The following is a 14,029-nucleotide window of genomic DNA, read 5'->3' as shown; positions in this document are numbered from 1 at the left end:
TCCATGTCAATCTAAATAGTGAGATTTCATCCTTTCTGATAGCTGAATAATATTCCATTGTATGATCTTTATCAGTATCTCTGTTGATGGACATCTGGGCTCTTTCCATAGTCTGGCTATGGTGGACATTGCTGCTATAAACATTGGGGTGCAGGTGTGCCTTTGAATCATTAAATTTGTATATTTGGGGGTAAATACCTAGTAAGTGCAATTGCTGGGTCATAGGGTAGCTCTATTTTTAACTTCCATACTGTTTTTCTGAGTAGATGTACCAACTTGCATTCCCATCAACAGTGTGAGAGGTTTCTCCTATCTCTGCATCCTCACCAAAATGCGTTATTTCCTGACTGGTTAATTTTAGCCATTCTGAATTGTATGAGGCGGTATCTCATTGTGGTTTTGATTTGTATTTCCCTGATGCCAAGTGATGTTGAGCATTTTTTCACGTGTCTGTTGGCCATTTGTACGTCTTCTTTGGAGAAATATCTGTTCACATCTTCAGTCCATTTCTTGACTGGATTATTTGTTTTTTAGGTGTTGACTTTGAGAAGTACTTAATAGATCTTGGATACTAGCCTTTTATCTGATATGTCATTTGCAAATATCTTCTCCAATTCTGTAGGTTGTCTTTTAGTTTTGTTGACTGTTTACTTTGCTATGCAAAAGGTTTTATCTTGAAATCCTGAAAGTTCATTTTTGCTTTTGTTTCCCTTGCCTTTGGAGACTTTGGAGAAGTGTCTAGCAAGAAGTTGCTGTAGCTAAGGTCAAAGAGGTTGCTGCCTGTGTTCTCCTCTAGGATTTTGTTGGATTCCTGTCTCACATTTATATCTTTCATCAATTTTGAGTTTATCTTTGGGTATGGTGTAGGAAAATAGTCCAGTTTCATTCTTCTGCATTTGGCTGTCCAATTTTTCCAGTATTATCTGTTGAAGAGACTATCCTTTTCCATTGGATAGTCTTTCCTGCTTTTTCAAAGATTAGTTGACCACAGAGTTTAGGGTCCATTTCTGGATTCTCTATTCTGTTCCATTGATCTGTGTGTCTGTTTTTGTGCCAGTACCATACTGTTTTGGTGATTACAGCATTTTAATAGAGCTTGAAGTCCTGCATTGTGATGCCACCAGGTTTGGTTTTGTTTTCCAACATTCCTCTGGCTACTTGGGGTCATTTCTGTTTCCATACAAAGTTTAGGATTATTTGTTCCAACGTTGTGAAAAATGTTCATGGTATTTTGATAGGGATTGCATTGAATGTGTAGATTGCTCTGGTTAGCATAGACATTTTAACAATACTTGTTATTCCAGTGCATGAGCATTTGATGCTTTTCCATTTTATTCTGTTTTCCTCAATTTCTTTCATAAGTGTTCTATAGTTTTTAGAGTACAGATCCTTTACCTTTTTGGTTAGGCTTATTCCTAGGTTTCTCATGGTTTTTGGTGCAATTGTAAATGGGATCGATTCCTTAATTTCTCTTTATTCTGTCTCATTGTCAGTGTATACAAATGCAACTGATTTCTGTGCATTGATTTTATATCCTGCCACTTTGCTGAATTCATGTATGAATTCTAACAATTTTGGGGTAGAGTCATTTGGGTTTTCCACATTAAAAAGTATCATGTCATCTGTGAAGAGTAAGAGTTTGAATTCTTCTTTACCAATTTGAATGCTTTATATTCTGTTTGTTGTTGTCTGATTGCTGAGGCTAGAACTTCTGATACTATGTTGAGCAACAGTGGTGAGAGTGGATATCGCTGTCTTGCTCCTGACCTTCAGTGAAGAACTCTCAGGTTTTCCCCATTGAGGATGATATTTGCTATTGGTTTCTCATATATGGCTTTTATGATATTCAGGCATGTTCCTTCTATCCCTACACTGCAGAGAGTTTTAATCAAGAAAGGATGCTATATTTTCTCAAATGCTTTTTCTGCATCAATTCAGAGAATCATATGGTTCTTGTCCTTTTTTTCTTTCCTTTATTAATGTGTGTATCACATTCATTCATTTGTGGATGTTGAACTACCCTTACATCCCAGGAATAAATCCCACTTGGTCATGGTGAATAATCTTTTTAATGTACTGTTGGATCCTATTGGCTAGTATCTTGGTGAGAATTTTTGTAACTATGTTCATCAGGGATATTGGTCTGTAATATTCTTTTTTGGTGGGATCTTTGTCTGGTTTGGAGATTAAGGTAATGCTGGCCTCATAGGATGAGATTGGAATTTTTCATTCCATTTCTATTTTTTTAAGCACCTTCAGAAAAATAGGTATTACTTTTTTATATCTTTGGTAAAATTCTCCTGAGAAGCTATCTGGCCCTGGACTCTGGATTGTTGGGAGATTTTTGATTACTACTTCAATTTCCTTGCTGGCAATTGATCTGTTCAGGTTTTCTATTTCTTTCTGTTTCAGTTTTGGTAGATTATGTTTCTAGGAATGCATCCATTTCTTCCAGATTGCCTAATTATTTGGCATATAGTTGTTCATAATATGCTCTTATAATTGTATTTTCTTGATGTTGGTTGTGATCTCTCCTCTTTCATTCATGATTTTACTAAATTAGGTCCTTTCTCTTTTCTTTTTGGTAAGTCTGGCAAGGGTTTGTCAATCTTATTAATTTGGGAGTGTGGTTGCCCAATCCTGCAGCAGTTTGCAGTTTATGGCAACACTGATCTGAAAGCCAGCTCCTGGGTTCACTGATTGCAGCCAGCTTCCCAATCCAATGTTTGTGAACTCTGCCAAACTCAAGCAGCCCTGTTCTTTCAGTAATCCCAGGGATCCTGAGACCACACTGTCCCACCTATGATTCTGCCTCACTTTGCCACCTGAGCACCTTTCAGGAAGAAATGTCCCTCACCAGAGTAGACTTCTAAAAGTTGTAATTTTGGGTTCTGTTGCTATATCACTTTCCAGTAGCCAATTACAAAGGCTATTGCCCCACTTCCAATATATCCCCTTAGCTTCACTTCTCCACAGCTTCTATCTTGCAAAAATTGGTCACTTTTCTATTTGTAGAATTGCAGCAAATCGTCTCTTAAATTTCTGGTTTAATTCACAGGTGTTCAGAATGATTTGATACCTATCAAGTTGAATTCAAGGGACCAGATGAATCTATGGGTTCTCTATGCTTTTGCCATCTCATCTCCTCTCTTCCAAGTAGTTTTAATGCTACCAAATCGTCCCAATTCTCTGTCCCTCTCTTATGTGAGGATTTGACAATTACTGCTACTTGATTTATCCACTTAAAAAAAAATGGTTGCTATTGGCATTGGCGAACCCCAGGAGGAAACTGGGAAAAAAATCAGTTCATATACCCCAAAGTACTCTCATATCTGGACACTGATTGACTCTCAAAGAAGAATAAAGAAGTGGGGACTTAGGCAGGATTGAAGAGTACCTCAAATAGTACTTTAGGGCCTAGAGGGGGTGGAGGAAGTGGCTCTTTGTTGACCCTTCCAATTTCCACCTCCCATCACCAGCCCAACTGAATCTTTCCCACCTTGTCCACTGCCACCTTAGGCACAGTCTTGGTTGGCCGATTCTTGGGCTGCCCCTCTGCCCTTCCTGTTGCGGGACTTCTATGGGCACCTTCACAGACTATTGTACCCTCTGAAGTCATCTTCTCTGCCACCCCCACCGCCTCCAGACAGGTCCTGCTGCCAACAGCCTCCCCTCAGGGGCAGTCACTTCAGCGGCCGCCATCCTCACCGCAGTTGTTGCAGCAGCACAATCAAAACTCCGGTTGAGGCACTGACTGGCAAGTCCCTCCTGCCATGTCTGCCACAGAGGAGCAAAGTCTGATTCCAGGTGGCCAAGACCCCAGACCCGGTGGGGTCCCGGTGTTCCCTTCAGAAGGGGTGGATGGGGTCGAGGAAGCCGCAGCCTTCCTGGCTTCTGAAGGGGTTTCCCGAGACCTTCCTGAGGAGGAGGGTGGGCAAGATGCTGCCCAGGCCGCAGAAAAGAGCCAGGAGGTAAAGCTGGTAGACGAGGAGGAGGGGGGGGGAAGAGGATGAGGAAGAAGAGGAAGAAGAGGAGGAGGAAGAGGAGTTCGAGTTCGAGTTCGAGTTCGAGTTTGGAGATCAGGAAGACTATGAGTACCAGTCACCAGAGTTTGAGTTTGGGAACCAGGAGGAGTCTGACTATGAGTCAGACGAGGAGGGTGAAAACGAGGAAGAGAATGAGGAGGAAGAGGAAGAGACTGAACAGGAGGAAGACAATGGCCAAGTGCCCGCAGATGTCCCAGAAGTCGCCGCGGCCGCTCCTGAGACCCCCATGGCACGGTTTTGGTTCCTCTTCAGGGCTCTGCTCCATTCCCTTCTACACCGTATCCATGATAATGACCATGTCCTGGTCCAGCCCCATGCAGGCCGCGTGGGAATCAGACGCCACTCCCGGGAGCCTGAGGACCCTGGAGAGGGACCAGCGCCTCCAGAGGTGGAAGAGCCAGGAGAAGGACCAGCTCCCCAGGACCAGGAGCACCCGAGAGAGGAAGCGGAGGTCCGGGTGGGCGAGTACCAGGCAGAGGGCACCTCACCCTGGGGGCCGCAGGAACCAACAGAGGAGGCTGTATCCCCAAAGGCAGAGGAACCTACAGCAGAGGCTCACGGAAAAGAGGACGAGGCCCTGGGCGATGCCTCCAAGTCCTCGGAAGCTGGGGCCTGTGCCCCCGACAAGGTCCAGGTTGGCGAGTGGCCGTCAAGTCCTCGGGCCCTTGCAGCCCCCCTTGGGGCACCCAGCTCAAAGGCAGGCGGTGCTCAGCACTTGCCTTTGGCGGTGAAGCAGCGGGTCAAAGCTCTCAAAAATCTTCAGGCCCAATATGCACAAGTGGAAGCTCAATTCTACAGAGATTTTCACGATCTAGAGAAAAAGTATGCGGCCTTCTACCAGCCTTTGTTTGATAAGAGATCTGAGATCGTCAATGCAATCTATGAGCCCACAGAAGGTGAATGTCAGTGGCAAGTAGGTGTCCAGGAAGGCGCGTGGGGGGAAATGGAAAGACTGCCTGCGGGAAAAGGGCCAACAAACGGCATACCTCACTTTTGGTTGACGGCTTTTAAAAATGTGAAGATCCTTGGGAGGATGATCCGAAAAACTGATGAACTTGTACTAGAGCACTTGAAAGATGTAAAAATTAAATTTTCAGGGTTCGAGGAACCAATGAGCTTCACCATAGAATTTATCTTCAAGTCCAACGAATACTTTTTCAATGAAATCCTGACTAAAACATACCAAATGCGATCAGACCCAGATGATTCTGATCCCTTCCTCTCCAAAGGCCCAGAAATTATCAGCAGCATAGGATGTGAGATCTACTGGAAAGAGGGGAGAAATGTCACCATGAAGACGAGCAAGCTGCAGAAAGGTGAGGACCGCAGAAGCATTGTATCCACCACCAAGAAGACGCCCAGCTACTCTTTCTTCACCTACTTCTATCCTCCTGATTCTCCTGAGGGCAGAGTAGTCGATGTCGCCACCGATTATAAATTGGGCTATTTTTTCCATGAAGTTCTGGTCCCGAAGTCCGTATTATTCTTCACCAATGAAGCCAGTGAATGTAAGTGTGGAAGCTCTGATGATGAGGCCCGAGAAGCTGGAGGTGAGGAAAAGAAAGCAGACGAGATCAGAAATGAAGAACCTGAAAAAGGGCCTGAAAAGCATCTGGACCCAGGCGAGAGCAGTTCCTGAGAACCCAGGTATCTGTGCGTCGCTTTGTGTATCATCCAGCCATGCCTGACATACATCAATTATGCTTCTAACTTTTCTCAGTAAAGTAAATAACAAAATGTCAAAAATTTAGTTCTGTGAGCCAGTTCGATGTTAATTTTGGATATCGGTGTAGAATGAAGCATATTCTGAAATGTACTTCATTCACAGCTTCAAGTCCTTTCAGTTGTAGCTGTAAGTCTTCAACAGGTGGGAGATGTGTCAGCCTGGTAGCAGAGACCAATGTTTGTTTAGAACTCGGTTGCCAGAACAAGCGGCTAAAGGAACATAAATCAATACCAGCTGGGCTTTCAACATATAGCCACAGAACTATGGTCTTTTATGCTAAGTAGGAGACGATTCCTTTGAGAATGTGACTATCACAGGAATCGTCAGAATTTTATTTAGAATTTTATTTATTTATTTATCAGCCATTTAAACCATTTATTCAGTTGTAAATGTTTATATTTCAGGGGACAGTGAAAAGAAAACAGCAATAGGCATGGTAAGATTATTGTTAATCACTGGTTGATAATTAACTCAATCTATATCCAACATATTTTGTCCTTTCCTTTTACTTTCTTCTTTTACAGATATTGGAACTTGGGCCCTGGGGGGTAAATGAGTGTAGTTTATGGATAGAGCATAGGCCTTTAAAATCAAAAGAAATGTGTAAATACCAGAATGTTGTCTCACAGCAAACAAACAAGCCTTTTTGGTTTGGCAAATAGCAGTTGATTTTGTTGTGTCACAGAATGGAGGACCTCAGAGTATGCAAAAGCTTGCTTATACCCAGGTGTCTGGGTTATAAGAGAGATACATGATTTCTCATTTTAGCTCAGGCATAAATAGGATTGGCTATTCTTAGACTTAGAAAGTAACTGTTGCATTTCAATCAAGTTCAATTGTTAATTGTCTCTTGTTTCATCTACAGTTTGGAGGCATAGTAAGACATGAACGAAGAAAGCCACAATGAATTTGTTCTTCAAGGAATGGAGATTTTCTGATATTTATTTGTCTTTCGAAATTTTAGCACCACTGGTTTTCTTCTAATGTCATCATATATTTGAGAGATATGACAGCATTTTGATGTTGAAAATAAAAGTTCACTTAAAATGAATAAGCTGCAGACTCTTTAGATATATTACAATGACTTAAATCTATCTTTGTATATTTTTGTTTTGGCCACCTATTATTGAAAGGAATCACTTTCAATCATTTGATAAGCCTGTTTTAGGTTCCTTTATTCATCCTCCAATTAATTAAAAAACTTATAAACAATTTACATAAAGAAAGGTGAGGTTGTCCCTACTGTATTCTTTTGAAGTACATGATGGATGACCTTGCTTACCTGGAGATCAGATGGCGCTGGTTTTTACTGAGCTGATATGGACCAGCAGCATCATCATCACCTGAGAACTTGTTAGGAATGCAAATCCTCAGGCCTCACTCCATAACTTCTGAATTGGTAATTCTGTCACAGTTTAGAAGTCCTCCCAGATGATTCTGAAACTCAGTAAAGTTTGGGAAACATTTCAAGCAATGAATGAGGGGAAATCAGCTTCATTTTTGGTAGGAGCAGCATTAACTCAGTGATGTGAAGCTGTTTCGGATAGAGAGCAAGGTCAGAGCTGGGGATGAGAGTGGAATTCTCCAAGACCTGGGACACAGATAAAGACCCCCTAGAAGGACAAACTTTGGATGGTTGCAGTGAAAAATAATGCATAAGAGAACCATCTCATTCCAGAAGAATACAAACACTATGACACAATGTATATGAATTTTCAAAATATGCAAAATAAATTTATACATTATGGATACATATATATGTAGTAAAAAGTAAGCATTGGAAATGCCAGCATATACAGCATGCAGAAAGGCCTATAATGCAATGATAAGGAGCCTTTTTAGGACACTGGTTATGTCTTGTGTAGAGGGATAGTGAATAATTCAATTGGGGACAGGCTGTCTTAGTTTTTTACTTCTGTTATAAAAAATTACACAAAGTGGGTGGCCTAAAACAGAACTTCATACCTTCATACTCTGGGGTCTGATTCTGGCAGTTCCGGAGTTCTGGAGTTCTGATTTCAGGTGAAATCAGGTTGAGGACACAGACACATTTCCTTCTAAGATCCAGAAGAGAATATTCCTGTCTCTTCTAGATTCTGGTGATTTCTGAAATTCCTCTGTTTGTGGCAGCATAACTCCAATATCTGCCTCCATTATTTTATGTCCTTCCCTGTGAGTCTGTGATTCAATTCTGCCTCTCCTTTCTCTTACGTTCACATTAGTCATGGGGGTTAGGCTCACCATAATTCCAGGTTGAGTTCATCTTGTGTCTCTTAGCCTCGTTATATTTGCAAAGACCCTGTTTCTAAATAAAGTCACATTTATAGGGACCAGATACTAGGACGTGAAAAATTTCTTTTTGGAAAACGCAGTTTAGCCCAGTACAGGTATGCAGTGGGTGTATACAAATACACCTGTATTTGTAATGTTCGATTTCTTGAGTAAGGTGGTGGGTAAATGGATGTAGTATTGTCTATACCATAGACTGTGTAGGTCTGAAATATTTCCTAATAAAAATGACAATGTGTTAAAGAGGGAAAGGAGAAAACGGGCCTAAAATCTGGAAGCTGTTTAAGGAAAATGAAAGTCTTAATTTGCCAGAGTAGAGGATCAGAAGAAGGCCAGAAGTTTGATAGGAGAAGATCCTGTTTCTACATTTATATAAGACTGCCTAGGTTCTTGTATTTGGCATCGATACCTTTTTCTTTCGTATTCTGTGGTAGCACTCTCACGTTCTAACTAATATTAGAATGATCTATGTGTGTGTGTGTGTGTGTGTCTGTCCTCTGCTCCACCCCTTCAGACACTGTACAGATTGTGAAATTCTGAATAATTGCAAGCTTAAAAGGTTTAATTTATCCTTCTTTCCCCAAATATCAAGCACTCTATTCTCCCCCTTCCCAGGTGCTCAATTAATGCACCCTCAACCTTCCCTTTTCACCAGTGTTGGCATTTTAAAATGTATTATTACAGGAGTGCCTGGGCTGTTCAGTGCGCTGAGCATCTGACTCAATTTTGGTTCAGGTCATGATCTCAGGGTTGTGAGATCAAGCCCTGCATCGGGCTCTGCACTTGGCAGGGATTCTGCTTGGGGTTCTCTCTCTCCCTCCCCCTCTACCCCTTCCCCCTGCTCTCTAAAATAAATAAATAAGTCTTTAAAAATAAATAAAATGTGTTATCACATAGTACTTCTTATGACTAGAACTACATGGTGAGAGAATGTATAGGACCCTTCGTCATCATTATTTAAATGGAAAGGGCAGAGCAAATAGACAACCATCCACAAGTGTGATTCGAAGGCCCTCAGTTTGTGTCTGATTGGTTAATTCATGCTGTACCAGTTATTAAATACAGCATTTTTTCTTAGGCCCTATCAAAAGAGGCCCATCTCCTAAACATTATGCTTTGAAGGCTCTCTTTGGTTCTCTTGGTGATAGGTTCTTCCCACAGCACCAAAAGCCCAGTCTAGGGGCCAAAGGAATGCATGCACCCTCTGTACCTTAGCCCCCTCCATATCATCCTCAAGATACCTGGGACACCTAAACTCTTCATCTGAATGGACCCAAGCCTGCTTCCATTACCAGCATGCTTTTCACTGGGGCTTAGTTTTCTAATGTTTGAAGACTAACTGCACTGTTGGTGCATGTACTTCCAGGTGGCTATGGGGAGGGGTCTTGGCTATACATGAGGAAAAGTTAATGAGTTACTCTGGTTCTCCACATACACCCAGATGAGTCCTCAAAGGTGGGGGATAAAACTCAGGGTGGGAAGAGAAGGCAGACTGACTAATGTCTGGGCCTAGTCTAGGGCATTGGACATAGAGGGTTGGTGGTAGTTCCTCCCACACTGAAGGCTCAAAAGTTAGAGCAGTCTATGAATTCAAAACCCAAACTGGACCTTTCAGGCCATTATGAAGTATATTTGCCAAGGCATATTTTTATAGTTTATTGGTTGACTTAAACAATTTCACATAATTAGAAATACAGCATGTAAGCCCCCACTTGAAGTTTTGCCCCCAACTTTGCACATTTTATAAATGTTATACCTGGTTCATGTTAAACATTTGGTGTTTACTTTTTTCCCTCATGAGCTATCAGGCTCTCTCTCTGGTGTTTTATGCTGCTTTAAGGTAACCACATGACTAGGTCAGATGAAACAGATAGAGTCCTTGTTGTGCCCTTGTCCCACTACTCCTGTCCTAATTGTGTTTTTCATTTGGGTCCCCTTAAAATACAGGTAAGTATGACAAATACTTAAAACTTACAGCTCAAGGAAAGGGCCCTACCCATTCTTGACAAATGGACTGTGTGGGTTCTCTGCTGCCATTTGGTGGCTATCACTGGTATCTAATAGGTATTGAAATGCATTCTACTGATAGGGTGTCACCCCTTTGTAAGTGGGAGATTCTAGCTACATAGTAGTAGTTCTTGAGTCCACAATCCTCCACATTTTTAATAATTGGGATGCTTACACCCAGACAGTGCATTGGTATTCATGGTGAAGGAGATCTAATAGTGCACTAATGGACATGGCATTTTATTGACCACTTCATGACCATTTTTGTGCCCATGCTCTTGGCATTTTGATGTGGAATGGGCTTTTAAAAAGGTGACTAATAAAGATTACTTGAAGTTCCACTTCTGGCATGATAGCTTGAGGAGCTCTATGAATCTGCTCCCCAATGAAACTGAAAACAAATTAGTTTTAAAAAATCAAACTATCGGGGCGCCTGGGTGGCTCAGTGGGTTAAGCCGCTGCCTTCGGCTCAGGTCATGATCTCAGAGTCCTGGGATCGAGCCCCGCATCGGGCTCTCTGCTCAGCGGGGAGCCTGCTTCCTCCTCTCTCTCTGCCTGCCTCTCTGCCTGCTTGTGATCTCTCTGTCAAATAAATAAATAAAATCTTAAAAAAAATCAAACTATCTAAATTATCTAGAAATGGTCCTGAGGACATATAGCAAGTACAGAAACATTTATTCAAGAATGTCTAGTAATGGGCACCTGGGTGGCTCAGTGGGTTAAGCTGCTGCCTTCGGCTCAGGTCATGATCTCAGGGTCCTGGGATCGAGTCCCGCATCAGGCTCTCTGCTCAGCAGGGAGCCTGCTTCCTCCTCTCTCTCTGCCTGCCTCTCCATCTACTTGTGATCTCTCTCTGTCAAATAAATAAATAAAATCTTTAAAAAAAAAAAAAGAATGTCTAGTAATATTTGCTAAGGACAGTGAGAGTCTGGTATTTGAGCAAAGACCCAAAACCTCCTTTCCCCTGCTAAATCAGCAAGACAGAAACTCCACTCCAGATTGGTACAACCAAGAAAACAGGACCTCTTCTTCCCACAAAGAAGCCAGAGTGATCTTTCCAGAGAAGACAGAGCATCAGAGTTTCTCATATTGCCCCAAGCTACCTGTTGCTGAGTCTGAGTCTAGAAGAATACAGTCCAGAGTTGGGGGCTCCCATCTTCCATGCAGTCTTCATTCGTAGGATTACCTCGGATGAAGCACTGCTGAGAATATCGGGACCCCAATTTGGAAAGAGACTCCATATTGGGTAAAGCAAGCCAAGAAGACCTGAAACTACTGTCCCTTTCCACTGAAGGCCCAGATCCTAAAGCACAAGTGTCTCTCATTGAAAAGTTCACCATTCCCAGCTCTACATCTATAGCTCAGAGGTGTTTTGTTTGTTTGTTTTTTCCCCAACCGAAAAAGCAGGCCATTAAACAGAGGTCCCTGCATCTCTTCCCAAGGGAAATAAATCATTTTTGCAACAGACTATGAAGAAGTTGAAGCCTATGGCCCTCTCAAAAAATAATGGAGTTTGTGGTTAAGAGCAATTAAGATGAAATTGATAGAATTATTCAAATTAAAAGCTAAACTGTAGGAAAGCTAGTTTACTAGGAAGAACCAGGGAGACAGCCAAGAAGAACCCTACTGGAGTGAAAACAAATCTCAAACACTGGCTTCAAAACTATTTCACCAAAGGAATCCAAATTTAATTGGATCAGTCTATTGAGCAATTTATGCCCTATCTAGCAACTGATGAAGATTACCAGCTGAAAGAGACAATCAAAGGGAGCCTTGCAATAGTCCTCCTAGCGTGATTGCAGGCATATCAAAGCCAGTGCTTGGTTCCCTGAGGAGGAAAATCAGAGGTTTCATGCTTTGGGGGAGGGGGAGTAGACTTTGACAAAACAATCCAACCAGTCATTAAACAAATGAAAAAGCAAAGAACAATAACAAACACCAGAGGGGAACCAGTAGAAGAGTTGCTACAACATATTGCCTCAAATGTGCAGTTTCCCACAAAAAGGAAGAGACATGTAAAGAAGCAGGGAAGGTTGCCCCCCGTTTTGATTTACTCCTATTCACTTCATTGGTGAGAAAGGGATGCTCCACACTAAATAGTATGGAATGGCCAAATGCACCATGCCTGACACCAGATAGATGAAATAAAACTGAAGTTTATTAATCAATGATACAGTTCCAAAGGAAATCATGGAAGTCCAAGCAAGGCCACATGGCAGTTGTTCTTGGAATCAGAGTTAATTGCAGGGGCTAAGGGAGGCAGGCTTTGTAGAAACCAAAGTTTGAGGTGACCCTTAATTTTATGTGAGGGTGTGATTGGTTTGAATAGTTTTGCAGTCTGTCAAGAAAGTGAAAACTATCAAGCTGAGGATTGGGTGGAGTGTAGCTGGTCTGGCTCTTAGAGGAGCTAGCTGGTTGGACCGGCCTTCCTGCTGGCTGGGGGCATATTGGGCAACAACATAGGAAAACACAGCTAGGCTTTTAAGGCCGCATGTCAAGGCAGCACATACATTTTTAAGCCTTCCAATATAAGCCCATAGATGGGAGAAAAAAATTGATCAAAAGAAACTGCCTGGCTTTCCCTGTGGGTCCTGTTTGTGCAGGACCAAGGGGTCAGTAAGTGAGAGAAATTGTGAATGGATGAAATTGCTGCTGGTTCTATTGTTGCTGCAGGCTAAGCAGGAAAGACAACGCACATTGAGCAGTCAGGACCATCACTGGAGCTTGAGGATATATTTCTGGCATCACGGTTTTACATGAAGCAACCATAAAAGATGAAGCCAAGAGCAAAGAAAGCTTCTTGGGAATGAAACCAAACCTAAGCACAATGTTTTGCCAGAGCAACAAGGAAATATTCAGACTTTATGAAAACCTACCTTCGGGAGGAGAAAATCCACCAAAGAATGAAAATGGCTGGGTGACATCAACGAATCAAATCATTATATAAAGCATAAGAACAAGAAAGAAAATCTACTGAAACAAAGTAGAATTGAGCTTAACATGGCTAACAATTTGACCACATCAACACCAGAAGCTGGAGAGAAGCCTGAGAAACATCTTGAAAGCTGGTGGTTATGAAATGACAAATCAGCTTGTAAAGCAAAATGGAAAATTAAACATAATCCTTCCTCTGGCAATCTCTGCTGGACTATATTATTGGGTCCATATTTTCTCATGTCCTCCACTTTTTTTTTTACACTGAATGACTGACACATCACAATCAGATTCTCTAGGACAGGCTGCAAACTGAAGAGATGGTAAAACCACTTGATATGGAACAAGTGGGTAAGACTGTTCTTCTGGTATTACTAAATCACCTAATGGAGCAGTTAATTCAAATCAATCCATTCAAGTGAGGCTATTGATAATGGTTTAGAAGAAGCAGGAGAAATAGTTCTTTGGGATATCTCGCCCTTTAAGCACCAGTAACTCTAGATAACAGTTATTCATCAGCTCATACAGAGGCCACCTATGAGTCAGACTGGGAAGTATTTGACCTTTATTATGTCATGCAATTTGTTCTGCTACTAACAGAACAACTAAATAAGAAGTCTGTTTTTCTACTGAAAAAAAGAAGCGCACCAGAATTCTCCTGATATTTAGGTGTGTGTAAAACACTACATGCACAGTAATCTAAATGAGCTAGGAGATGCAGACCTTACTTTCCCAGTCATTTCTAAAGTATCATTGAGCAGATTTTGGTTAGATTAAGACGATGCCTCCAGGAATCCTGGAAACCAATATCTCAGATTATAAGATTGTTCTTTTTAATATTCCTAAAGCAATGATAACATCTAAATGTGTTAGACCTTAAAAAACAACTGACCAGGCACTGGCCTTTCTGTGAGCATTGTGTTCATTTACAAGAAACATATACTAAAGATTTATCCTTTCAAAAACTGTAATAGTTGACAAAACACCACAAGCCTTTACTATCATTTTTAAATGGAATTGTTATAGA

Source organism: Lutra lutra, chromosome X (assembly GCF_902655055.1).
Source record: "Lutra lutra chromosome X, mLutLut1.2, whole genome shotgun sequence".
Taxonomy (NCBI): domain Eukaryota; kingdom Metazoa; phylum Chordata; class Mammalia; order Carnivora; family Mustelidae; genus Lutra; species Lutra lutra.
The sequence above is the reverse complement of the archived record's forward strand: the minus strand, read 5'-3'. Positions refer to the sequence as shown.